Genomic DNA, 26,799 nt, shown 5'->3' with positions numbered 1-26,799 from the left:
AAGAATAGGCAGCAATGCAAAAGGCAACAGGAAGATGGCATAGAGATGAAAGTGTTAATGGTGGACAAAGTTGAACTTAAGGTGAAAAGTACAAACAGGAATAAGAGGATTCCCTTTTACTAATAATTGTTGTGAGCTAAAATTCAGATGGACATCATTAACTATTTGAAATGTTAAATTACATAAAAATATCTAAACAAAAGCTTCTGGAAACAAAACGAAAACATTAACAGAAACATGAAGATGTGTGTCACCCTTTATACTTTATCAATAACTATCCAGTAATATAAATATCAAAAGGGCAGAGGACAACGATCTGCATAGTTTAATACAATTACATATTATTAATACTAACAAACATACCTGGTTATCTATAACAAGAACAGAAAAGAGAATATCTTCACTACACTTTTAAAAAATTGTTCATACATTAAGGCACAAAGAAACCTCCATAAAATTTCCAGAAGCCAAAAAAGATAAACTTTAAAATGTGTAACAAATATCAAATATCAACTACTTAAATTTTTGAAATTTAAAAACTCCTTTCTAAGCCATTATTCAGTCAAAAGGAAAAAAAAATAATTTCCTACTTTATTTAGCTATCTAGGAAAATAAAATTAATGATACCACTCTACATAAAAGGATGCAACTAGGTTTGAACACAAGCAAAATCATAACTTCAGCATTTTTTCAACACAAACCAAGAAAGAATAAAAATAAGCAGATTTCAACAAAGAAACAAAAAATAAGCAGATAGGACAATTTTAATAAAACCAATGCATTAATGCATTTCAAAATGGAAAAAGAAACTGAATAGATTGTATTAAGATCAGTTTTTCTAATAAATAGTAAATTAAAAAGTGATGTGCTAGGTGAAGCTTAAAGATTAAAAAAGTAGATGTTTTGCATTTATGAAAGAAATATTTTTCCATACACACACACACATGCATGCACACATATCCTATATAAAGAGATCCCAAAAGTTGCCAAAACTGTCTCAAATTGATTTTTACCCCAAATGTTCTGCTCCTAATAATTTCTAAAAATACTTTCTTCTTTAATCCAACAGTCTGAAGCCTATTTGCCTTTCCCTCAAGAAGGTGGCTCTCATAAATTACTTTTAGTATGATCTTATATATTGTTAACATAGTTTCTTTTTCACTGAAATAACTAGCACTCAATTCAAACTAGCTTACTAATAGCAACAAAAGGTGGAGGAGAATAAATGTGGGCAGGGTGGGTTGCACACTTTGCATTAGGCAGGACTACATCCGGGACTTTTGTCACTATTTTCTTGCCCTTTCTTTACATTTTTCATCTCTGCTTCTGATTTTGTATCGGCCTTAACTTCTCCTATCACCATTGGCTTCCAGACTTCTTTTCCTGCCCATCACTCAACACTGTAAATGTGGTTGATGAAATGGGTGCTAGCCATTAGCATCACATCCTCCAACTAAGAGATACTGAGGTCATATCTATGACCCAAGAGATAAAGTAGATAACATAACAGGATCAGGAATCAAAATGGATTCAGACATTTTACCATCAACTCTGAGAGATAGAAGGCAGTGGTTATGTAATTCTGAAATGAACACCATATGCTCTGAAAATATTCCAAGGAAAAGTTTTCTATCCTAAAATTATATTCTCAGCCAACTTTTTAATCATATACAATGATCAATTTTCTATAATGCTGTGTTTCCAAAATTTACCGCATGTGCATCTTTCTCAGGCAGATATACTGAGATGTCCTTCACCAAAAAGGAGTAAATCAAGAAGGAGGGAGAGGTAAATTCAGGGAACAGGGTATCCATCACAAGAGAGAGAAGAAGAAGATTCCAAGCCAAGAGGAAAGCTACTCAATAGAGCAAGAGAAATAATTAGTCCAGACTGGAACAGGAGGATGAAGGAGTCCAAAGGGATATATCTAAGAAAAAAAAAAAAAAAAAAAGGTAAATAACCAAAGGCATTTTAAGTGGTATCAGAGAGTTTGGGGCCAAATTATTTTATTTTTTTAAAGATTTTATTTATTTATTTGACAGAGAAAGACACAGTGAAAGAGGGAACACAAGCAGGGGGAGTGGGAGAGGGAGAAGCAGGCTTCCCGCTGAGCAGGGAGCCCGATGCGGGGCTCGATCCCAGGACTCTGGGATTATGACCTGAGCCGAAGGCAGACGCTTAACGACTGAGCCACCCAGGCGCCCCAGGGGGCCAAATTATTTTAAAAACTGAGATGGAAAAAGTGGGGAGGAAAAAGTTCTATAAAAAAAAAAAATAAAATCTTAATATGCAGTTTTCTCAATTGTAAGTCGTATTTAGCCAACTGTTAAGAGCATAAACACTGAGTAATAGCCTGACCTTATTATATCAGAACACTGTATTGGCTGAATAGAGGAAGGGAAGTATACGTGGTGAGAGAGTATTAGATATTTAAATATCTTTCATATTAAACATTCACTATACAATATCTAACATTAAATATCACATAGAAATATGTATATGTATGAGCATACTTTTAAAAAGCATTGAAGAATATAGTCATTGAGAAGCATGAATTGAATTGGATTGGGGGACTGCTCTTTTTCATTATAAATTTAACATTTGGATTTCTTTACCTATTTTATTTTTATAAAAATAATTAAAATAATGCATTTTTAAGGAAGAGGCAATTTTTCTGCTAATTCCAACAGACAGAAACACTTCCAGCAAACATCACATGCCCAACTCCTCTGACCGGGGGAGGGGCTATTGATTAGAGAGAAACTCATTACATGTCTGCCTCTGTGATCGAAGGAGAAGGATATTTTATTAAGAGACAGTCATAAGGTGGGAAATGAGGTCTTTCTGACTAATATGAAAAAAGGTGCATGTAGGTGGAATATGTTTAATACCTGAGAAAACGTACTGGCTTCTTCGTATATCAAATATCATTTAAACATAGTATATTTTTGAAGATTTCTATAGTTAGATGAGTAAACCCTATTCTGGCTACAGAAATTTTATAGACAGACCTCAATGAAAAATTGAGTCTTGTTTAATTATTAGTTTGATTAGTCCAAATTCAACATATTTTAAAATTCTACATGAATGTTTCCCAAGGCAAAACATGCAGAAGGTTAGTAGAGAACCATTTGATTTTTAGATTGACATGAAACAATAGGCATTATACAATGTCAGTGAATACTTGCACTAAAAATAGAACAGCCTCAAGAAAGTGAAGTATCTCATGGTGTTAGAGCTTCTATTAAAAACTAAATTAATACATTCACTCTCAGTTGAAATTTTTAGTGAGGTTGGTTATGCGACTTGCTAGTGAACATGTGCTGTGATTCTTTCTTTCATTGACTATTTTAATTAAATTTTTTTAATGAGGAGAAAAAATAAGTCAGAGGCTATAGAACATATGAAGAACAATGAAAATAAAGAATGTTCTGAAATATGTGATTTGACAACACTGCTGAGAAGCAGCATGGTGTAATGGTGGCAGTTTCTTGTTCAAGTTCTGGCTCTGCCTTTCTGAGCTGTAGGACCTCAGTCAGTGTACTTGATCTTTCTCTGCCTCAGTTTCAACACGGATAAAGGAGGGATAATATTAGTGTCTGTGTCATACTGTGCCTATGAATATTTGATGAAATAATATATGTAAAGTATTAAGATAATGCCTGGCACATAATTAAGCCCTAGCTAACTAGTAGCTATCGTTATTGCTCTTTTCTTAATCCTATGTTTCCTTTTGATACAGCATGCTACATATCTTTCTTATCTTAACTGAGAATTTTTGTTGTTACTCATTTGAAAAAAATATTCTGAAGTACTGGGGAGCTCAGTTAACGCTATTCCTTGGGAAGGTACTGATGATTATTTTTCCATCTTTAGTGTCTGATCCAGAACGCTTTATGCCTGTAAAATATTCAGTTCATGGAGATATGGAATTGAATGGAAGGACAACGGTCAGTTGTTAGCACTTAAAAGAAAGAAATTAAAGGGATTGAGACTCAGAAGAGAGGTTTTTCTACTAGGTATGTTTCTTGAAAAATATCTAGAATCATTTCCACTAGCTTAATTCTTACACATATCAGCAAATACTTGTCTTTCAAAGGCATTTCTAGGTGCTTCTTAACTACAGCGGTAGCTGTTCACAGAAATACAGCCAGATCTCTCCCACCTTCTTTGTTCTCTTTCTTAGGTCAGCCCCCGTCACTGTCACCACACCACCAGGACACGGACATTCCTGGCCGCTGGAATTAAAGCATACTTGTCATTTCGTGTTTGATCTTTTAGAAAAATAGATGCAGTGTACTAATTGAATATAATAGAAAGGATAGTGGGATCCTAAAACATTACAACTGCTAAGAATTTGCTGAGGCCCAAATGCTTTATTTGTTATTAAGCAAGTGGATTCCAAGAGGCAAAATAGTTTGCACAAGTTTGAATAGCTAGTAAATGGCAAAACGAGAAATAGCGTATGGATCTTTTAAATCCAACATTAGCACAATTTTTTTACCTTGTTGTCTACTAAAGTTGAGACATATGGTACTATATAACCTTAATGGTTTTGTTTAGTTTTATCATATATAATAAAAAAGACACATTCTCGACAGTAAACACTACTCAAGCCACTAGAACGAGTAAGGCAACCTTGTCTTGTTGAGTTTTAACTGTTTAACCATACTCTCTGTTTTTTTTTTTTTTTTTTTTTTTTTTTTCATGCTTAAGAAAATCACTAAATTTGGGCGCCTGGGTGGCTCAGTTGGTTAAGTGACTGCCTTCGGCCCAGGTCACGATCCTGGAATCCCGGGATCGAGTCCCACATCTGGCTCCCTGCTCAGCAGGGAGTCTGCTTCTCCCTCTGACCCTCTTCCCTCTCATGCTCTCTGTCTCTCATTCTCTCTCTCGCAAATAAATAAAATCTTAAAAAAAAAAAAAAAAAGAAAATCACTAATTTTATCAGGTAACTTAATGTTGATGAAAATTCCTTCTATGAGTCAGTAAGTTTTTGTAGCATGATGTATCATTAGGTTCTTTCATTACCATTCCAAAACATTTCATTACATTCCTGTTTGGGAATGGTAATGCCTAGGCTTTGTTCTATATGCCTAGGCTTTGTTCTATAACATTAGCATGTATAAATTATGCCTAGGCTTTGTTCTATAACATTAGCATGACCATATGACTGTATAAAGATTAGTTATGTATCTCTCTTCTGTATTCACACCCTATTACTTTCATCATATTGCTTTCATAGAAGCACCTCTAATTGATCAGTTTAAACCAAATCTGTTGGATTGATTTATTTCTGAGACAGGCAAGAGATTATGTTTGCTGTCAATCATGTGTTATTTCATTTTAGTAGTTAAACTTAGAAAAGAAGAGGGAAAACTGGGCTATATATATATCCATCATTGTATCCAGATGTAGAACGTATCCATCCAGGTCTCCAGTTAGATATGGAGCAGCTGATGCCTGTGAGCCAGATGACTTAACTTCGGATTATACCTACCTTCCTTTATTATTAGTAAATTCTAAAATGAGCCATTATTAGTCATATACACTATTAGAAACACCATATGCAGAAGAAAACTCATATTTTTTATCTTCAGTATTTTAAAGAAGACTTAGCATTATGTGACAAAAGCAAAATAAGATGTCCCAAGGCTATATTTGCTTGCACTCAAATTGTATTTGTTTATCAAGCTAACAAATATCCATTAATACCTGCTATTTCCTTGACTTATTTCTAGATGCAAATATAATACTACCAACTCTAATAATAAGATATACAATATCTATCTATATAATAATAATGATAATATTGATAATGATAGATACTAATTGGTCACCAGCAATGTGCTGGCATTATATTATATCTTGCCTTTAATAATCAAAATATCCCTGAAAGGCAGATATTCTTAACTCCTTTTATAGATAAGTGAGCTAAAACAAAGAAGTTAAGCATTTTCCTCAAGTTCTGATCAAGATCTGTCTGAATTTAAAATATGTATTCTCTGCACCCCTTTTTACCTATCTTGACATAAAATAGCACTTTGAACACTCTAGACACTTAAAGGAGGATAGTCACTGAGTAGTAAAGGAGGCTTTTGGGTTAAGTGAGAACAACTTTTATATACTTGGCTCTCCCTACCTTCTATTTTTCCTCTTTTCTCCCTGTTGTTATATATCTTTATCTCTTCCTACTTTTCCATTGATTATACTTTTATTTTTCCTCTGCCTTATTTCTTAGTCTCCTGGTGGGTTTCCAAAAAGTAGAGATTCCATCATTTCATTTCAGTAAAGTAATTATGGTGCTTATCCCCATAAAACCGCGTGGCGGTGCGTGGCTCAGAGACCTGAGTAGATAAAGGTGAGCTAAGTGGATTGGCCTTCCCTTTCTTCTTCTTCTTATGGTATCTCCCACTTACCTTCCAGATCAAGATGATGACTCTCTAAAACTTTAAGAACTTTCCTGAAGTAACATCCAGGATCTTTGTATAATGCTTTGGCACAAATGAATCTTCTTTTTAATTTCTCCCTAAACTTTGCAGTTCAGTTAAATTTTTCCATCATAGTTCTGCCTGATTCTAATTGTCAATAAGGAGGAGATACTCCATAATCTAAACCTATTTCTGTCAAGAAGCCAGGATTTAGAAGACCTGTGCCCTTTGCTGTTCATCTTTTTATTTTTCTTTCCCTTTCTTGAAAGTATAATGTGCAGACAGAAAAATACACAAATTATAAGTCTATAACTAGAGAAATTACAGCAAGGTGAACCCACCTACCCAGGTTAAGAAACAGATCCAAGAAGCTACCCTTTGTTTCTTATTAATCACTACACCTTTAGTCTTCCTTTCAAAGGTTAATATCAAGTCAAAACATTTGCGCAAAGTTGTTTTGTTGAGAAGAATAATGAGATTTTAATGCATTCATATATGTCGCATCAAAACATGTTGCAAGGGGCGCCTGGGTGGCTCAGTCATTGGGCGGCTGCTTTCGACTCAGGTCATGATCCCGGGGTCCTGGGATGGAGCCCTACATCGGGCTCCCTGCTCAGCGGGAAACCTGCTTCTCCTTCTCCCACTCCGCCTGCTTGTGTTCCCTCTCTCGCTGTGTCTATCTATGTCTAATAAATAAAATCTTAAAAAAAAAAAAGCTTGCAAGTGTGTGGGAATAAGTGTGAACAACATAGGCCATTGCTCGAGCTGAGTTATGAGCATATGGAGGTTCGTTACATCACTCACTCTACTTTTGAATATTTTTGAAAATCCTCATACTTATAAATATTAAAATATCAAAAGTATGACATGTAACAATTTTATGTTGTCTCAGCATGTGTCAGTAACACTATGCAGTGTGCAATACAACCATTCACTAATCTACACCTCTCTATTTTGTTCATCTCAACATATCTAATAGATCTTCTTCCACTTAGTCTGAAATAGGGTGCTCATTCCACAATTTCTGGCTACCCTGGGGAACAATGTGGGACTCCAGCAAATGAGTTCAAGTAGTACAAATGTCAAGTTAGTGCTGCATCACCATCTAGAGGTTGAAATGATAACTGCAAACTTCCTCACTTCATTGAACCATCTATAATATGGTTTGAATCTGAATATACATAGCTGTTAATGTGGATGCAGAGAAAATAATGTTTGCTATTGTTTTCTCTCCAGCTGAGTTTCCAGAAAGAGCTCATAGCACAAAGCAGGAGCCACCTGTATCTGCAGATGGCGTGGAGAAGCATAAATCATAGAACCATGCATCGGCAGCACTACATGATCCTACCAGACTTGAGCCTCCCACATGTCAGACAAACCGCCTACAGAAGGACCACAGTGGTGTCAGTGTTTTTTTAAGCACATTCCTGATAATGAAATCCATGTTGAACTCAATGGAAGTGACTTTTCTTTTTTGTTGGCAGTCAACTGTTTACACCAACTGGCAATTGACTGTTTAGATTATTCTCTCTCCGTAGGCATGACTATGGGAATAGAGTAGAGATATCCTTGGGCTTTTTGAGACTATTAATATATATTTACTTCCATTGTTCTGGTAGCTACAGATAGCATCCTTTTTCATCTAAAAGGGAGAAATCATTATAATAGGTGTTATGTGAGACAAAATGCCATGCACTAATTAATATTAATGATGTTATTAATTCATTGTTCAATTATTATTTAAATTATATCCAAAGTCATGAAATGAATTATTAAGGTAAAACTATTGGTTAATCCCAATTGTTTTTTTTCATTTTTTTATTCAATAAATGTTTACTGAGTTCCTCCTGTATACCAAAAATTGTGAGAGAATTTCTTACCTATGAGAAAGCCATAATCTAGAGCAACTCATCCAAAATACACTCAAGTACATAGGAAATCTGAGTGATAAAGTTTATTCTTATTGGGGAAATGGAAAAATGCTAGGAAAGACATCATTTTGGAGGACGAATAAAAATTGTCAAACTAAAACTGTGGACAAGGACATTGTGGACAGAAAGTATATATTAAAAAGATTTTAAGGACATTGTAAGGTATTTATGTGGAAAAGAAATAGTTGTGGCTGTGGCTGAAGAAGCATTCTGGGGTTAAATTAGAAATGGCTTTATATACTTCACTAAGTAGTTTGAGCTGAAATCTATAAGCAGAGAGTGGATGACTTAGGTCTTTAAACGGGCAAGTCACAGACTGTCTATCTGCTTTAGAAAAGCAAGTCCAGTGAGAGTATCCACAAATAACGGGAGAAGTGAAGTCATGAGAATCTTGGAGGGTACTCCAGTAGTCTAAGGGAGAGATGCTGAGGACTTCAGCTGATGTCTTATGCTGAGGTACTATAAGTTTGTGAACAATTAAATATAATATGGGGAAAAAAAGAGAGCGTTTTTGAGAATATCTGTGACGTTCTTAATGATATTAATGAGCAGATGGGAACATCCCTCTCCAACACAGAACTTCAGGGAAAGAAACATTTTTGTGTGAGATTTTGACATTTTGCTTTCCATTACCATGGTACTAAGGTGGGTGGGGATGTCTAAAGGACAATTGGAAATATATTTCTAAATTTCCAGGAAGCTACAAAAAATATAGGTAGCATCTGGTGATGGTGGTACTAGATTAGTTCATTATAGCAGTGTATGCTCAGTGCAAAGTAACATGAACCCAGGATACTATGTTGGAGAAGAAAGCCAGTCCTCCTTTTGCTCCTGCCATACCCCACTTCCCTTGGCATTCCTGAAGCCGTAATCATTCTACATCTTAATAGAGTATTTGCCACTGTTCTGTTTGTGACACTTTAAGTTACTGGAAGAAGTCTGATTCTTGAGATTAACCAAAAATATAGTTGGATATAATTTTTCAAATCGTTGGAAATCTCAAGCATCTATTTCCCTTAGAAATTCATGGAGGGAGACAGCATTAGACAGCATTGGACATCCATTAAAATAGATGTAGGTGGTATGTTTAACTTTGCTGTGCCTTGGTTTTATCACCTGTAAAATGGAGATGATAATAATAATAATAATAATAATAGTACTTAGTTGTTGGAATGTAATGTTTTTTGAGCAACTTAATATTTATATAACAATCGGAACAGTATCTGGAACAAATTAAATGCAATAAGAGTGTTTGCTAAATAATACTGATGACTTTAATAGTTTTCTATTGCTTCTGCCAATGTGTATGAAATTAAGGGAATCGAGCTTGACTTTATCATTGCAAAAACATAATGGATCACTTTTTTATTAGTTTGTTAGCTTTTTAAATCCTGGAATGATGAATGAATTCAAGAAATGTTGATGTGGATGTTTCTGCATTTTTCCATTTAATCTTTACTGTAAGATAGCTTGCCTTTTCAAATTTTTAAGTATGTGTTTATTTGTGTTTAATCCATAGGAAAGGTCGTAGGGAAAACATTGACAGTTGGAGATATCCAAACAAAGCGTCACAGTATGTCCCTGAGTGAAGCTTGAAGAATTTAACATTCCATGTGACAATCATTCCAGTAGCAGTGAAAAATGTCAGTTTTCAGTTTGTCCTAAAATAATGGCAACAGTGTAAATGAGACAGGGAGTATGTAAAAAAAAAAAAAAAATAGAATCATGATGTTCATAATGTTTATATTCTCTGTTACTTGTTATGACTTTTCAGTCAATTTTATTACTGAAATCTGAAAATCACACCTATCAGACACTTATAAGACCCTGAGAGTCAAAAAGTGGTCCTTAGACCAATAGCCTTGACCTGACCTGGGAGCTTTTTAGAAATTCAGATACTCAGGCTTCATCCCAGACCCTCTAAATCACAATCTGCCTTTTAACTAGACTCCCAAGTGATTTTATGAATATTAAATTCGAAAATAACTGAATAAGGACGCCTAGGAATCAGTAACAGATTGACAATAAATAGGGTTGTTGGAGAGTAAAGACCGAACAAATGACCCACCCTCTAGCTCTACTTCACTAAATTTCTGAAATAAGCCTACTTTATAACTATACTCATTACATTTATTTTTATTCCACAAATATTTATTAGGAACCTATTCTGCATTAGTCACTATTCTGGGTTCTAAAGACACAGTGGTGAACAAAGTAGACAAAGTTCTTTATACTCACATTTTAATGTTATAATGAGGTCCAAGAGAGCTAGAAGAAATTCTTATTTAAGAACAAGTATTTAAAGAAGTGGGTTTCTCTATACATGTGAAATTTTCCCTGAAAAACGTTTACATATTCAGTTTTAGATTCAGTTACTGCCTAGTTCTTGCTCAAATTCTGGGTCCAGATTGACTGGGTTCAAATCCTGACTCCCTTACTTCAGACAAAACAGTTAACCTTTGTGTTCCTCAGATATTTTCATCTAAAAATTGGAGGAAATAATAGTGTCTACATCAGGACATTGTTGTGAGGATTAATGGGATTTGTATATAGAAAGTACTCAAGGCAGTGCCTGGAATTTGGGAAGCACTGTGAAAGTGTGAGAGATTGTTACTGTTGGTGTTAGTGAAAAGTTATTAGTGGTATGTTTCTTTTCCCTGAATATGAGTTTTGAGGCAGTAGCTCTAGTTTTGAAATATGTGGACAGTCTGTGGGAAAAAAACAAACAAACAAAAAAACCTACCAATGATTCTGAAGTATTTGCATTAGTTAATCTATAGTAAATGCTAACTAAATTCTGGTAAAGAAGACCAGCTTCTGCAATGTCTATCCTGGATTGAAATCTGGGCGAGAAGTTTCCTTTCCTGCATTTTGCACAGTCAGAGAGAAAGTATGCATGCCCTTCTAATTCACTTTGAGCTTTGCTCGTGTCCCCAAGCTCTTAGAGTTTAATCTCAGCTTCCCTATTGGTCAAGGTTATTGGTAAATGAGCAGGAAGTTAATTCTTGCTTACTTTGGCTTCTTTTTTTTTTTTTTTTTTTAAGATTTTATTTATTTATTTTAGAGAGAGAGAGCAAGAAAGCACAAGGAGGGGGAGGGGCAGAGGGAGAGATAGAGAGAGAGAAGCAGGCTCCAGGCTGAGCCAGGAGCCCAATGTGGGGATCAATCCCAGGACCCCGGAATCATGACCTGAGCTGAAGGCAGACACTTAACCAACAGAGCTACCCAGGTGCCCCTTTGGCTTCTTTTCTAATCTTCCCATGTGTTTTAGTGAAATCTCTCCAGGAGATGATTTTTTTTAAATAGTATAATAATCAAAACATAACAAAACTGGTGAAGCCATCGAAGCAATCAAAATAGTGGTTCTATTGATAGGCATTTTTTTTTTCTTCTTGTACAAGTGGAAATAGGATTTCTTTCAATTAATTCACATTCCTTACTAATTCTTTACACATTTGGAATGTTTATCCCTGAAGTGGTCTCTGGTCTGAACTCTAAAAAATTATATAAACCAGGGGTGTAATATACACAATTGCATACAAGTTCACTTGCTGGGAATGGCCAGCAATCCCTGTACCAACGGATGAAAGATTACTCCAAACTTTGCAGTGAAAGAGAGGAGAAGGCAAGGGGGTCAACGCTCAGAGACAAAGACCTTTTGCTCTTCTTTGCTCCCGCTTTTTATTGGTCCTTCAGGATAATCACAAATTATGACTGATTATGTGAAGTACAGGGAGGAACCTCTTTGAATTTTGATACGAGTTCAAATCCATCACATTTTATAGGTAAAGAAACAGTGCTGATGAGAGAATTTGCTCTGACTCATTGGTCTCTTAGTGACCAAACGAAGAATCAGAAGTCAAGTTCAGGGACCCTAGTTTTATTATACTGCCTTGTAGTCCACAAAATCGAGTATTTATCCATATTTTCAATTAAGATAAATTATGACCATAATGATATAGAAATATATGCATAATAGTACTTCTCAGAAGAAAAGCCTAGAATATGAACTAATAAATCTGGAAAGGAACATTGAGAAAATATAAATACATGGTTGTTATTTGTCAAAAGATTAGGTATAGAGGTTCAAATTCAATTTTCAAAACAGCATATGCAATTCTCTCTGTAATTTTGGCAAATTATTTCAATAGCCTGTTAACACTCTTCATTCGGAGATCCTAGGGGCTTGTAATTATATCTCAACTTTTAAAACCATATCATTATCCATTTAGTTAATAGAGTACATTGATAAAAATCACAGTATCCCCTGGTGTGCACTAAAATTGTTAAGCAGAATAATTTATGCAAATTACTTATAGAGTTAATATATGTTAAATGTGTTTAATTACACTGCAGAACTTAGTTCGCTGCAGCACACACAATTATTTTTAATTATAAAAACACATATTTTGGAGATTTATGTTCAACCCATCACACTGCTGGTTAATACTGCTTTTCTTCCTTGTTCCCAGAAATAAATTAAAGAAAACAGATTAATAATTAGTGCCAGAATCTTCTTGTTACTGAAAAGCTTATGTATATTTTAATTTTAGCATTCTCCTAAATATAAAAACTACCAAATGCTTTCTGGGCCTTATTTAAAATAAATACTTACTACCAAGGGATGGTAAGGAAACTAACAGAAGAAACTACTTAAGGATATAATGATATTTACCTCTGGGTAGATAAAGAAGAGGGCAGAAATTTTTGTTTTTATTACTTTTTTTTATTACTTGATTTTTAATTATATATGAATTACTTTGATTAAAAATTAAATGTAAGAAAAGGCACATGTACATACACAATAATAGAAAACAATATTCACCCATAATCTTTCCGATATTAAACATTTCTACTTTGATTTATGTAGAAAGGATGGCTGAACAATGAATATTCAAATGTTAAAGACCGATCAAATGATGTAAATAAACCTAAGAATTTCCAATTTTAGAATAAAAGACCCCTTTCATTAGCATTATTTTTCCCCATCATGATATTAAGTACTAGATTTGTAATATATACACACATATGGGCAACAAAATTACGTCTTACATTTCAGTAACAACGATGTGATTTTTCCATGCCAAAGTCGAGTTTACAAGAGACCTATGCATCTGCCTATTGTATATCAACCCTCAATCTTAGAAGTTGCCCCACAATTATCTTTCTTTATTTAATACAATTAAGCACTGAATACTAACCTCTTATTAATGGAAAAGTCCTCAATGATCTCATGGACCTCTTCGAGATTATCAGTTATTTGAATGTCAAGGAACTTACTTTTTTATCTTTGTATACATTCAGTGCTTATGTCAGCACTTTGTGCATAGTAGGTATTTTTTTAATTATTTAAAAACAATTTCCTCATTCCTACTGTTACAAAATAGTGTAATAATGATGTGATAGTAATGACCAATATATTTGCAGTACTTACATGTGCCAAGTTCTGCTTTAAGCACTTTGCATGTGTATCAGCTGATTTAATCCTCACAGACCCACGGTGTAGATATTAATCTCATTAATTATTAATAATTAATCCATTTTACAGGAACTGAGTAAAGAGACTAAATAATTGGCTCAGGGCCATACAGCAAGTTAGAGTAAGGTTTGAGATCAGGCCATTGGACACTAGAATTCTTTCTATGTAACACTGAATTTTTATTAAACAATGAATCCTCTTGAAGATACTTCTGGTAGACAGTTCCCCAAAATTTAGCTTTGTGATAGTTAAATCTAATCAAACACAAAAACTCAAATGTGTACAACCCCTTAAAGCAGTGTTCTCAAAAGTGCCTGGTGTATAGTGCAGGGATACAGAAGATGATCTACTGCAGGGGTCAGAGGAAAATACAGAATGTCTGTTTCAATCTTTGTTAGCTCTCTTTTTTCTTAATTTTGGAGGTGTTTTCTGTATTTTTAAGATGTAAACCCTATTATATTATAGTAGTATATTTATATGATTTATAAATGGGTGACATGTAGGTGTTGGTGGTGCCTGTATACTTTTTTGTTTGTTTTTTTATTTTATTCTCTTATGTTAATCACCATACATTACATCATTAGTTTTTTTAATTATGTTATGTTAATCACCATACATTACATCATTAGTTTTTGATGTAGTGTTCCCTATTCATTGTTTGTGCATAACACCCAGTGCTCCATGCAGAACGTGCCCTCTTTAATACCCATCACCAGGCTAACCCATCCTCCTACCCCCCTCCCCTCTAGAACCCTCAGTTTGTTTCTCAGAGTCCATCGTCTCTCATGGTTCGTCTCCCCCTCAGATTTCCCCCCCTTCATTTTTCCCCTCTTGCTATCTTCTTCTCATTTTTATGAGTATATGAGGTATAAAGTTGGGACATAATCATCTTAGAGAAACTACCCAGAATTTAGAGAAAAATAAGATTTAGGGTAATAAGGTATATGCCCTTCTCTGCTAGAATATGTTAGAGTAGTTATGTGTATTCTTTCTGAGCCTCCTTTTCTCATCTATAAAATGGGAATATTAAGTACCTTTAGAGTTTTGTTGTGATGACCAAATGAATAAAATGGGTGTGAACTTTTTAAAAGCATAAATCTCGGGGCGCCTGGGTGACTCAGTCGTTAAGCGTCTGCCTTCGGCTCAGGTCATGATCTCAGGGTCCTGGGATCAAGCCCCGCATCGGGCTCCCTGCTCAGCGGGAAGCCTGCTTCTCCCTCTCCCACTCCCCCTGCTTGTGTTCCCTCTCTCGCTGTATCTCTCTCTGTCAAATAAATAAATAAAATCTTTAAAAAATAAAAATAAATAAAAATAAATAAAAGCATAAATCTCTAAAGGACTGCTAATTACTCAAGTGTTACTAACACTTTGAAATGGCATTTTGAGTATCTGGGACAAGCCCATGTGAAAAACATTTTTGTGCAGGGAATCTTCTGGGCCTCTTTATGGTTAAGTCATCTGGTTGATCTTTGGCATTCCTGGCATAAAACAGACAATTCCTGGGAGACAAACAATCTCTTAAAGGCACTGTCTCTGCCACTTTACTTCCTATTGCTGATATTTCTGAAATGCATTAATAAGTTTTTAGGAAGCCACACTAGCCTCTGGCCAGGTAGATCTAATCTTGGTTCAAACAAACAACAAATAAAATCTGAAAAGGAATAAAGTAGTTTTCTATTTTCTTTAAAGATCCCCTCTTAAAAATCAAAAAGAGAAATCAAATGAATTAATAATCTGAGATGTGAATATTTGCAGGTAATAGTAATATTTTTCCTGGAAGTGTCCACATCATTTCCAGGGCACACCTGAATGTAATCTCTAGTACCAGTTTAGATTTTGTCAGTAGACAACATTTGATTGTCTACTGACAATATTTACCTGTATTTTAATATCTCAGATTTGCGTATTAGCTAAAGTAGGCATATCATAGAGTGTTTCTTCCATTTTCTATAACTTCTATATTTAAGTGTTGAAATACATATGCATTTCCCAAAGAATGATCTATAGAACACCAGTCCTATGAGATTTCTTTCTTCTTTTTTTTTTCTTTTTTTAGATTTTATTTATTTATTTGACAGAAAGAGAGCACAAGCAGGCCGAGTGGCAGGCAGAGGGGGAGGGAGAAGCAGGCTCCCTGCTGAGCCGAGAGCCTGCCGTGGGTCTAAAGCCCAGGACCCTGGGACCCTGAGCCAAAGGCAGACGCTAACCGACTGAGCCACCCAGGCGCCCATCCTATGAGCTTTCTATTGTTAACAAAGCATCCCATGATCAGGTATATCTCCAAAATATAACAGTTTACATTAGCATATTATTGATCCTGAGAAGTCTGAGTACTTTGAATATTTCCCAAATTTATATGACCAAGAAAGGATTTTAGATTTGTTTTTTGGCTAACATCACACGGAACTAAATTTTACAAAACACGCCGGAAAATATGAAAATATAGATTTCTCCTTCATAAATTCTTTTTTTTTAAGATTTTATTTATTTGAGAGAGAGTAAAAGCGAGAGAGATCACAGAGGGAGAGGGGGAGGGAGAAGCAGACTCCTGGCTGAGCAAAGAGCCTGATTTGGGGCTCGATCCCAGGACCCCAGGATCATGACCTGAGCCAAAGGCAGATGCTTAACCGACTAAGCCACCCAGGCTCCCCTCATAAGTTCTTTAGTAGCGCAAATCAGATGATTAGAAAATGCCAAAGTGGAAATGAAATTTTGCAGATTTTTATTTTGCCAAAAGACCTTGGCTACTTTACCAAAAAACAATTTACCACAATATAAATATATAATAATATATAATTATAAGATGACTAGATTATTTAACTATGAGAAATAATATATTCAATAAGTCTTCCATGAGAAAATGTGCATCTATTTAGTGAACAAAATTTTTTAAAGATTTTATTTTTATTTATTTATTTGAGAGAGAGAGAGCCAGAGGGAGAGTGAGAGAGGGAAGCAGACTCCCCAATAAGCAGAGAGCCCGACATGGGGCTCCATCCCAGGACAACCTGAGCTGAAAGCAGACGCTTAGCCGTCTGAGCCACCCAGGCATCCCTAGTGAACAATTTTTTTTAAGTTGACCTAACCATGCTCCTATCGAGTAATGATAAGATACCTGTTAAGGTCAGAGAAAGGTACCATGGCCACATCCAAAATCATGACATCTAGTACAGACACAAAGCACACAGCACACATCCTTTCCATGTCCTCCCTTCTCTCTTCCAGAATTACTATATATCCTTCCCACACTCAGTAAAACATGTTATGAAGATGGAGCTAACAGAAGAAGGTGTAATGTCACACTAGCTGCAGCCTCATATTCATCAACTTCATATAATCCCTTCCAGCAGAGTGACAGACAAGGTATTTCAATCACCTTCCCAATACAAAGTGGATACAAAACAATTGCTGAATGAAATGCAATCAATATTTTTGTAAATTCATAGCTTAGAGTCAAAGAATTTAAGAAAAATCTGTGACTAGACCTTTTTTTTTTAAATATTTTATTTATTTATTTGACAGAGAGAGACACAGCGAGGGAGGGAACACAAGCAGGGGGAGTGGGAGAGGGAGAAGCAGGCTTCCTGCTGAGCAGGGAGCCTGACGCGGGACTCGATCCCAGGACCCTGGGATCATGACCTGAGCCGAAGGCAGACACTAAACGACTGAGCCACCCAGGCGCCCCTCTTTGACTAGATCTTAAGAGTCAGTAGAATCGAATGTAGCTATTCTGTGCACATTTGTCAACACCAGACACCCATAGACTTGGGTTGTAAAGGTTATAAAGAGATCAAGAGACAATATCCGTGAAATATGGAGAATTCAACCCTAAACTAGCTTTGGAGAATTCTACCCTAAACTAGATTGACTGTGACATATACCCATATAAAAATGTACATACACGTGTATTAGCACTTTAATCGTCAAAAAATGGAGATATTCTAAATGCTTATCAGCTTAAATGTCTATCAATATTTACATATACATATATACAAATATACATTTGTATATATGTATATTTGTATACAATATATACATTGGTTCATATGTACAAATATACATCACAGATGATTTTCATAAACTTAAGGCTGAGCAAAATGTTCAATTATTAATATAGGATGTTACTTTATATATAAGTTTGGGGAAGGAAATTTTTTCTCTACCTTCAAGTTTCTTCTAGCTGGCTAAAGAATTAAATTGGCAGGAGACAGATTAATAAGAGTAAAAAACAATAACAACAACATTTAATTATGTACAGAGAGAGACCCAATAATGGAATTGAGATCCGCAAAACTGAGCAAGGCAGACAGTTTTTATACTTTTTAGAGAAAGAAGCCATAAAACTGTGAGGAATTGACAGGACAAAGAAAACTTATGTTCAGGAGTTTCAATTAGTAAGGAATTCTAAAGAGAATTTGGGCTGGGGTAGTAAATAGTAGAAGTAATAGGTTTATTTATATAGCCTTAGCTTGGAATTCCTTATCTCTGGTGATGTCTCTTTATTACCTGGTACAGGGAGGGTACTTTTCACATGGGAGATTTATTTCCTACTTTCTGGAGACAAAGCAGGAGTCAGAGTGTTTTTCTGGAACTCTTTTTTAAGTAACTTTAATTTAAAATAATCAATATTCCAAAGTGGCACATTTGGGGGCAGCCTACCCTTAGCCTCTATATAGTTTTAAAACAACTAAAACAAACTAAACAATGTTTAGAAGTATTACATATATATAGGAAAATAAGAGGAATTAAATTACTAATTAAGAAGCTAAGAACTTGAGGAGGTGAGAGCATGATGTAGTTTAGAAACAAGAGTACAGCAGGTTTCAATTTTATTGCTAAGGTTCTACTTTTAAGCTGAATTGTAAGTACATGAAAATTCACTTTATTATTCTTTATGTCTTTTTTATTATGATTCAGATATTTAACAATAAATAAATAAATTATTCATTTCATCCCTGAGAAAGTCTTAAAGGGTTTCTAATAGTTTATTTAATTTTAACAGTAATTGGTTATGTTTTGAGGGGTAACTTGCCAATATAATATAGAAAAAATGACCAAAAAAGTGTTTTCTAATAAATGATAAAATTTCCTTTTTTGAACATGAGTTTAAAATAAATGAATTTAATATTATAGATGATATTTTGTCATACGTTTGTCACTTAACTTTAATTTCAAAGAGCTTGTTCTCATTTTGTGAGAGGTAAGGTCTTGATTTTTAAGGAGCATAAGGTTATTTGACTCTTTAATCTTATTTTTATTCTTTAAGAAGTTTTCTATTAATGACTTTAGGATGTTTCTTCTGGACGTTTCCACTCATCCCCCATGTTCTCTAAATCCCCTTTTGGGAGATTGAAGGGAGTGGTAAAATTTTGTTGTATTGTTGAGGATAGAGGATGGTAGAATTAAAATAGTGGTTATTATAATGATGCAAACAAAATGTTTATTCAATTAATATCGATGACTGAGAAGTACTCTTAGGAAGTGGAGTAAACAAGCTCTGGGATGATCAAATGGCAGGAAAAGAAAAGCACTAGATTTTGCCATTAGTGGTTCCTTCAATATCATTGGACTATTACCATGAGTTTTTTCACAAATACTGTTTTTGGTGTAAACTTCAGGGCTATGTCAACAAATTAACCTGACCACAACTCTGCCTCCAAAACCCTGATTTTAAGGGAGAGGTGTTAAAGGGGGAGTTTTAAAAGGAGATTTTTAAAGGGAGAATTTCAAATATAAAGTAATATAGCTCAGCACATTGAAAATGATTATTTCAAAGATGATTATATTATTTTGGATTTAGGTAAACAAGTTGATACTCTGCCTCACATGCACACTTGGTGTGGCTTATCAAATTTGAGGGGATTTTACTCAGCTATAAACTATGTGGAATATAATTTAATCTTTCTTTCATGATACAAAAGCTACCTAAGATATTGCTGTATTTAAGGATCAGTATTATGGATATTGTGTAAGAGAAGCAGAGACATGAGAGTTAATATAGATTTTCCTGGATAAAACAGGTTATATTCTATTTTGTAAATTTTGTACTTATCTTAAGTCATTTAGATAACACATTAAATATAAGTATTATAGTGACAAAATAGAGTAATAAAAATAAGACAGTGTCATGATTGTATAACCAAAAATTAATAAATTGTGAGAAAGATTTACATCTAATGCCTCAAAAAGCTTGAACAAGAAATACATTCAATTACATATGATCTTGGAATTATAAATCCACACACTCACACATATATAGCTACTACTACTTGTGATCCATATTTCATTACTTTAACCTTACATGTAAGACAATTGTCTGTTTTAAATGCAGGACCTCACCTGCTCTATCTACAGAGGTGATGTAAAATTTCTACTTGAATAGCAATAAATCATGTTAATTCAGCCCTACTCAAATGAAACTTGGTAGAAAGGATGGAAGAAGAATAGGAATGAGAATGGTCAAAACAGACTATTGAGTATAAGAATCTGCCCAATTGAAGTGATGAAGTAATACTGGGTTAAGTACTTCCAGCTATGAAACAAGAACTAGATCAGCAGGAGTGTTTGTATAATCATACTAAGCTACTGATAGTTAAATATGTTAAAATAATTTTGTATGTTTTGGTTTTAGTGCAGTGTTTGCTTACAAATTCAGTGAACACAATTCAAGTAATCTCAAAAATGAGGTGAAAATGGACTGCCTGCCAAAGGTCAATGAGATAAAACTGGGTTGCCTTGGAACTACAAGCAGAGCTCACAGATTGATAAAATAAGAGCCCACCTTATGCAGTCCTCGTTCCACCACATTCTCTTCTCAAAGTGAGGCTTAATGAAACTGGGTTTACCTATCAATGCCTCCAAAATTAACATGGGTACCTAATATTGACCAAAAACTCAATCTTTCTAGTAAGATGCATTTTCTAAAGAGAGTTGCTAACCCATCTATGCAGGTCCGCATTTCCAACCCATCAACTTCACTGTCAAAGTACCATCTGGGAAGTGAACATGTCTATTATTTTGTGTGTCCATTTGTATTTTCCTAGGTCCTCAAACTTTCATTCCCCAAAAATCTTAATAAATTAATAAACCAAGGGAAAATATGAGACACATTTTCCTTGTGCAAATGTGAAACAAAATTTTAAGAATCCTCTACTTGACAAAGAAGTTAGAATTCAAACATCTGGAAGATGCTAACCACTGATTTCCCAGTATCATTTCTTGGATAAATAATGACTTTTGACCCAAGCCTCTGCACATTTGAAAGCTAAGGTTCCTGGCCATGATTAAATCCAACATGGGTATTTAGCACCCTGTAATCATTTCATGGCTTCCACACAATATCCTTTCTTAGGGATGAATAAGAGGTTCTCTTTAAACAAATCCATTCCCTCTTCTTTAGAAAGGTTTTGTGTATGACTCTTAATCTCCATCTAAGTGTATTTGGACACTGAGATAAACAGATTGTTTATTGTCAATTGTATGAAAGGCACTGCAGTGAGCCAGGATAAAACATGATTCATTGATTTTAATCATGTTCAAACAAGCCATCCCAGAGAATATCATGTAAAATACATATAGTGTAAAATAAAGGCAGTATTTTAGATAACAAACTTGTTTAGAATGCCTACTTCCAAGATAAATTGACTTGGTTCTGAATGTTACTTCTTAGCTCCTTGACTGCATTTGACTATAAAAGGCAATTCCTTGCTGATTAATTGCTGAACATTTTCAAACTGATAAGGCTTTCAAGGTTCATCTCCTTATGATAAAATATTGGGGGGGGACTCTATTCTGACCACCTAATGTAATAGATCTACTTATTAACTCATAAAGTATTGTTTAATCCGTATTGCCCCATAGCTTGCTAACTTGTATCACCCCACAAGCTAGTTACACCCATACATCTGCCTTAAAAATCATCATTAATATTTCTCTTTTCGTTTTTTGAAAGATAAATCATCTGGATGCTGACTTGCTTTGCAGCAACTTGATCCTGAAAATTTTCTAGTCTTATAGTATAAACTTCTGGTGACATACAAACCCCATCCTATATATTTTCTTTTTTCTCCAAGTCTTCATCATATTAAAGATATGCATGCTTGTTCTCTATAAGTGGAAAAAAACATGCTAAATAGTATCCCCTCCATGAGAGAAAAAAAATTGATAAGCTGGACTTCATTAAAATTGAAAAATATCTGCTCTGCAAAAGATACTGTGAAAAGAATAAAAAGCCACAAACTGTGTGAAAATATTTGCAAAAGACCCATCTGATAAAGGACTGTGTCTTAGTTCAGGTTACTATAAAAGAATAACATGGATTAGGTGGCTTAAATAACAAACATTTTTTCTCAGAGTTCTGGAGGCTAGGAAGTCTAAGATCAAGATATGGATAGATATGGTGTGTGGTGAGGACCCTTTTCTAGATTTCAGACTGTCAACTTCTGGTTGTAGCCTCACATGGAAGAAAGAGAGTAAGAGAGCTAGGGATACAAATAGCATTCAAAAGAGCTTCATTCTCATGACCTAATCACCTCCCAAAAGCTCCACCTCCTAATGCCGTCACATTAGAGGTTAAGATTTCAACATAGGAATTTGGAGGGGCACAAAAAATACAGTCCATTGCAGACTCCTATTCAAAACATACAAAGAACTCTTGAAACTCAACAGTAAGAAAACAAATAACCCTACTAACAAATGGGCAAGATCCTTAACAGACACTTCACCAAAGAAGATACACAGATGGCAAATAAGCATATGAAAAGATGCTGTACATCATATGTTCCCAGGGAAATGCAAATTCAAACAATGAGTTAACACTACACACTTATTAGATTGGCCAAAATCCAGTATACAGATAATACCAAATGCTAATGAGGATGTAGAGCAACAGGAATTCTCATTCATTGCTGGTGGGAATATAAAATGGTACATCCACTTTGGAAGACAGCTTGGAGTTTCTTACAAAACTAAACATGCTCTTAACCATACCATCACGTAGCAATCATGTCCCTTAGTATCTGCCCAAAGGAGTTGAAATCTGTCCACATAAAATCCATACATGGATGCTTATAGCAGCTTTATTCATAATTTACTGAACTTGGGAAGTAACTGAGATGCCCTTCAGGAGGTGAATGGATAAATAAACTATGGTACACCCCGAAAATGGAATAGTATATTGCTAAAAATAAATGAGCTATCAAGACATGAAAAGACATAGAGGAACTTTAAGCACTTATTCCTAAGTGAAAGAAACCAGTCTGAAAAAAAACTGCATACTGTATGATTCCAACTATATGCCATTTGGAAAAGACAAAATTATGTAGACAATAAAAAAGATCAGCGGTTTCCAGGGTCTGCAGGGAGGAAAGGATGGATAAGCTAAGCAAAAAAGGATGGTTAGGGCAATGAAACTACTCTGTATGTTATTATAATGATGGATATATATCACTATACATTTGTTCAAACTCATTGAATGTACAACCAAGAGTCAGTCTTAATGTAAACCATAGATTTTGAGTGATAATGATGTGTCAGTGTAGTTTCATCAGTTGTAATGAATGTACCACTCTGGTGATCTCTGGTCAGGGATGTTGATAATGGTGGAGGCTATGCATGTGTTTTGGTAGGGGGCAGATGGGAAATTTCTGTACCTTCCATTCAATTTTTTTGTGAACCTAAAACTACTCTAAAAATGTCTATTTAAATTTTTTAAAAGTCCCCTCAAAGAGAAAATAATTGTTTTTATCAACTATGTTAAAAAGATACTAGAAATGAGTGAAGGATTTGAATAAACATTTTTCCAAAGATATGCAAATGGACAATAAGCACATAAAAAGTTCTCACATCATTAGCCATTAGAGAAATGCAAATCAAAACCGCAATGAGATACCACTACAGGCCCACTAAAATATGGTTATGACGGAAAAGACAGATAATAGTAAATATGCTTGAGGATGTGGAAAAATTGGAATCCTCATACATTGCTGACAGGAATATAAATGGGGCATCCATTTTGGAAAACAGTTTGACAGTTTCTCTAAATGATAAATACAGACTGGCCAGATGACCCAGCAATTTCAGTCCTAGGTATATATATACTCAAGAGAACTGAACACATATGTCCATAAAACCTCATACATAAATGTTCATAGCATGGCTGCATTTCTTTCTGGGAGCTCTAGGGGAACATACATTTCCTTGTCTTTTCCAGTTTCTAGAGGCTGCTTGTATTCCAGATGTTCCCTTCCATCTCTAAGGCCTGCAATGACAATGGACAGTAGATTCGTTGTCAGATTATATCACTCAGATTCTTACTCTCCTGCCTCTCTGTCTCATTTAGAAGAACTCTTATGATTACACTGGGCTCACCTGAATGATCCAGGATAATTTCCACCATCTCAAGCTCAGCCGATTAGCAATTTAATTCCATCTACAAACTTAATTATAATCCCTTTTGCCATGTAACATAATATATTCACAGGTTCTGGGAATTACAATGTGGACATCTTTGGGGGAAGTTTTTCTGCCTACCATAGATGACTCTTTTTTGTTTATTTGTTCTTATCATTTCTAAATGATTATTTTAAAATTAAGCCTACATTCAATAGATATTGCTAAATGAAAACATCTTATTTAAACAAAATATTTTTTAGTAGACGTTATTTTTAGAGCAGGTTTAGGTTCATAGCAAAACTGAGTGGAAAGTACACAGATTTCCCATATATCCCCTACCACAACATAATTACACTTTTTCACGTATTCGATCATATATTAATCTTCCAATTAATGACTCATTCTGATGACACTCTAAAAATATTTAGGGACATGGAAACAAATCTACAGTACATCAGAGAGGCATATGTATGTGTGTGTGTATATGTGTTTGTGTGTATTCCTATTTAGTAATTTATTTATTCGGAAATAACTGATGGAGGGGCGCCTGGGTGCCTCAGCCATTAAGCGTCTGCCTTCGGCTCCGGTCATGATCCCGGGGTGCTGGGATCAAGCCCGGCATCGGGCTCCCTGCTCCGTGGGAAGCCTGCTTCTCCCTCTCCCTCTGCCCCTGCTTGTGTTCCCTCTCTCTCTATATCTCTCTCTGTAAAAAAAAAAAAAAAAAAAAAAAAAAAGAAAGAAAGAAAGAAATAACTGATGGAAACGTAGACCACAATGTTAACTGGGGTGATTTATTCCTGGGGACTGGAATTAGAGCTAGAAAATATATGTATGTGACTGCATGAATGTGTGGGTGTGTGCGCGCATATTTGTATGAATATATACATGTGTATATTTATACTTTTTCACATTTGTGATTGCATTTCACTCATTGTTAGAAAAAAATAAGATTTTGAAAATGAAGAGTTAATGTACCACATTTGATATGCAAATGAAAGAGGTAAGCTATTTTTTATTTTTTGATGGCATATGCTAAAGGTACATTTTTAATACAAGGATAACAAGTTATATCCCACATGATATAAGTGATCAAGGGCATATTATTAAGAAGGATTCAGAGGCCATATCCTTGTTCAGAGGGAAAGAATTTTGACTGAGTGGTAATGAATGCCATGCATGGGACAGTGTTTAGCAATTGTAGTATGTATTCATCATCCCTATTTTAAGTCATTAGAGTTCTATTTTATACCCCCAAACACTATTTTCTGACATTCATTTTACCTAAAATTAAATGGTACTCTTTACAAACTAGGTAACAACATTCAAGTTAAGAAAGTGGGTTTTAGGCATATGTGATTGATGATTTTAGAAAATTTAGTTAGAAGCTCAGATCTTTTTTTTTTAAGATTTTATTTATTTTATTTTATTTTATTTTATAGAGAGTGTATATGAAGGGGGGCGGGGCAGGGGAGAAGGAGAAAATCTCAGACAGACTCAGTGCTGCTCCTGGAGCCCAGCACGGGGCTGGATCTCACGACCCAGAGATAATGACCTGAGCCAAAACCAAGAGTCAAATGCTTAACCGACTGAGCCACCCAGGCGCCCCAGAAACTCAGATCTTAATATTGCCTCATAAAAACTGAAAAACCATGCCTAAAGGAAAAACAAAAGGTACTCATGAAAAGCAGTGTTGGTCTCACTAGCCCCGGTGAAAGGCAGTGGAGCCTGAAAAGAGACAGGAACAAGGAAGAGAAGCGGAAATCAACTGGGTGATAGTGGTGGGTATGTGGCTCTTGAGAATAAAAATTGTTGGAGACTGGTAGGATGGGTATGTGTTATAGTGAGGAGAGAGAGAATTATCTTTTCCCCATGGCCTAGGATTTGGCCACCTGGCAATTATAAGTATTTAAACATTTGCTTTATCTGAACAACATCACAATTGTGCAGCACATAAAATTATAACCATAACAAGATTTCACACAAATTGATAATCAAATCAGACAGATGGACAGACTCAAGATCAGAGTTGAGCAGGAACTATGTAGGAACACACATTCTGTGGAATTACAAGTACCTCTCATTTTCAGATCCACATCCGTACCTCCTTTTCTACTATTGATTCCAGTGAATGTAACCCACGCACAGGAAAGCAGGATGCTCCCACCATCCTCCTCACCAGTCAGTCTACACACAGGGGTAAAAGATGCTCTCAGATAATTTCTCCAACTCTAATGTTATGACCCTGAGCTTACAATGGAAAAAGATAATAGAATTTGTTTTAAACCTACATACTCAGATGTATTTTATTTTTCTGGAATTCTAATATCACTTGCAGTTTAGAATAATACCAAATCTTGTAAAACTATAGCATATGTAGCCTATGCCATATTAGTTAAATTACTCTAATATACATTTTTATATTTTTCCAGTCTTTAGTTTGTTTTCCAGGTATTTTATACACTGTTCTGCTATTCTTAGACATTCTGAATCAGACAACTGATTGATTCATGAATGCATTTAAAACACAAATTTAGTCCTCACAATGAGCCAGGTATTGTGTTAAATC

General features: G+C 35.0%; 1 protein-coding gene across 42 annotated transcripts in view; it reads left to right on the top strand.

Annotated features, from left to right (window-relative positions):
• The window catches only part of PTPRD (protein tyrosine phosphatase receptor type D), a 2,297,676-nt gene that overhangs the window by 233,387 nt on the left and 2,037,490 nt on the right, over nucleotides 1-26,799 (top strand). The gene's annotated exons all lie outside the window — the stretch shown is intronic.

This window comes from Halichoerus grypus, chromosome 14 (genome assembly GCF_964656455.1).
Source record: "Halichoerus grypus chromosome 14, mHalGry1.hap1.1, whole genome shotgun sequence".
NCBI classification, from domain to species: domain Eukaryota; kingdom Metazoa; phylum Chordata; class Mammalia; order Carnivora; family Phocidae; genus Halichoerus; species Halichoerus grypus.
This window is presented reverse-complemented; position numbering and strand designations above follow the sequence as displayed.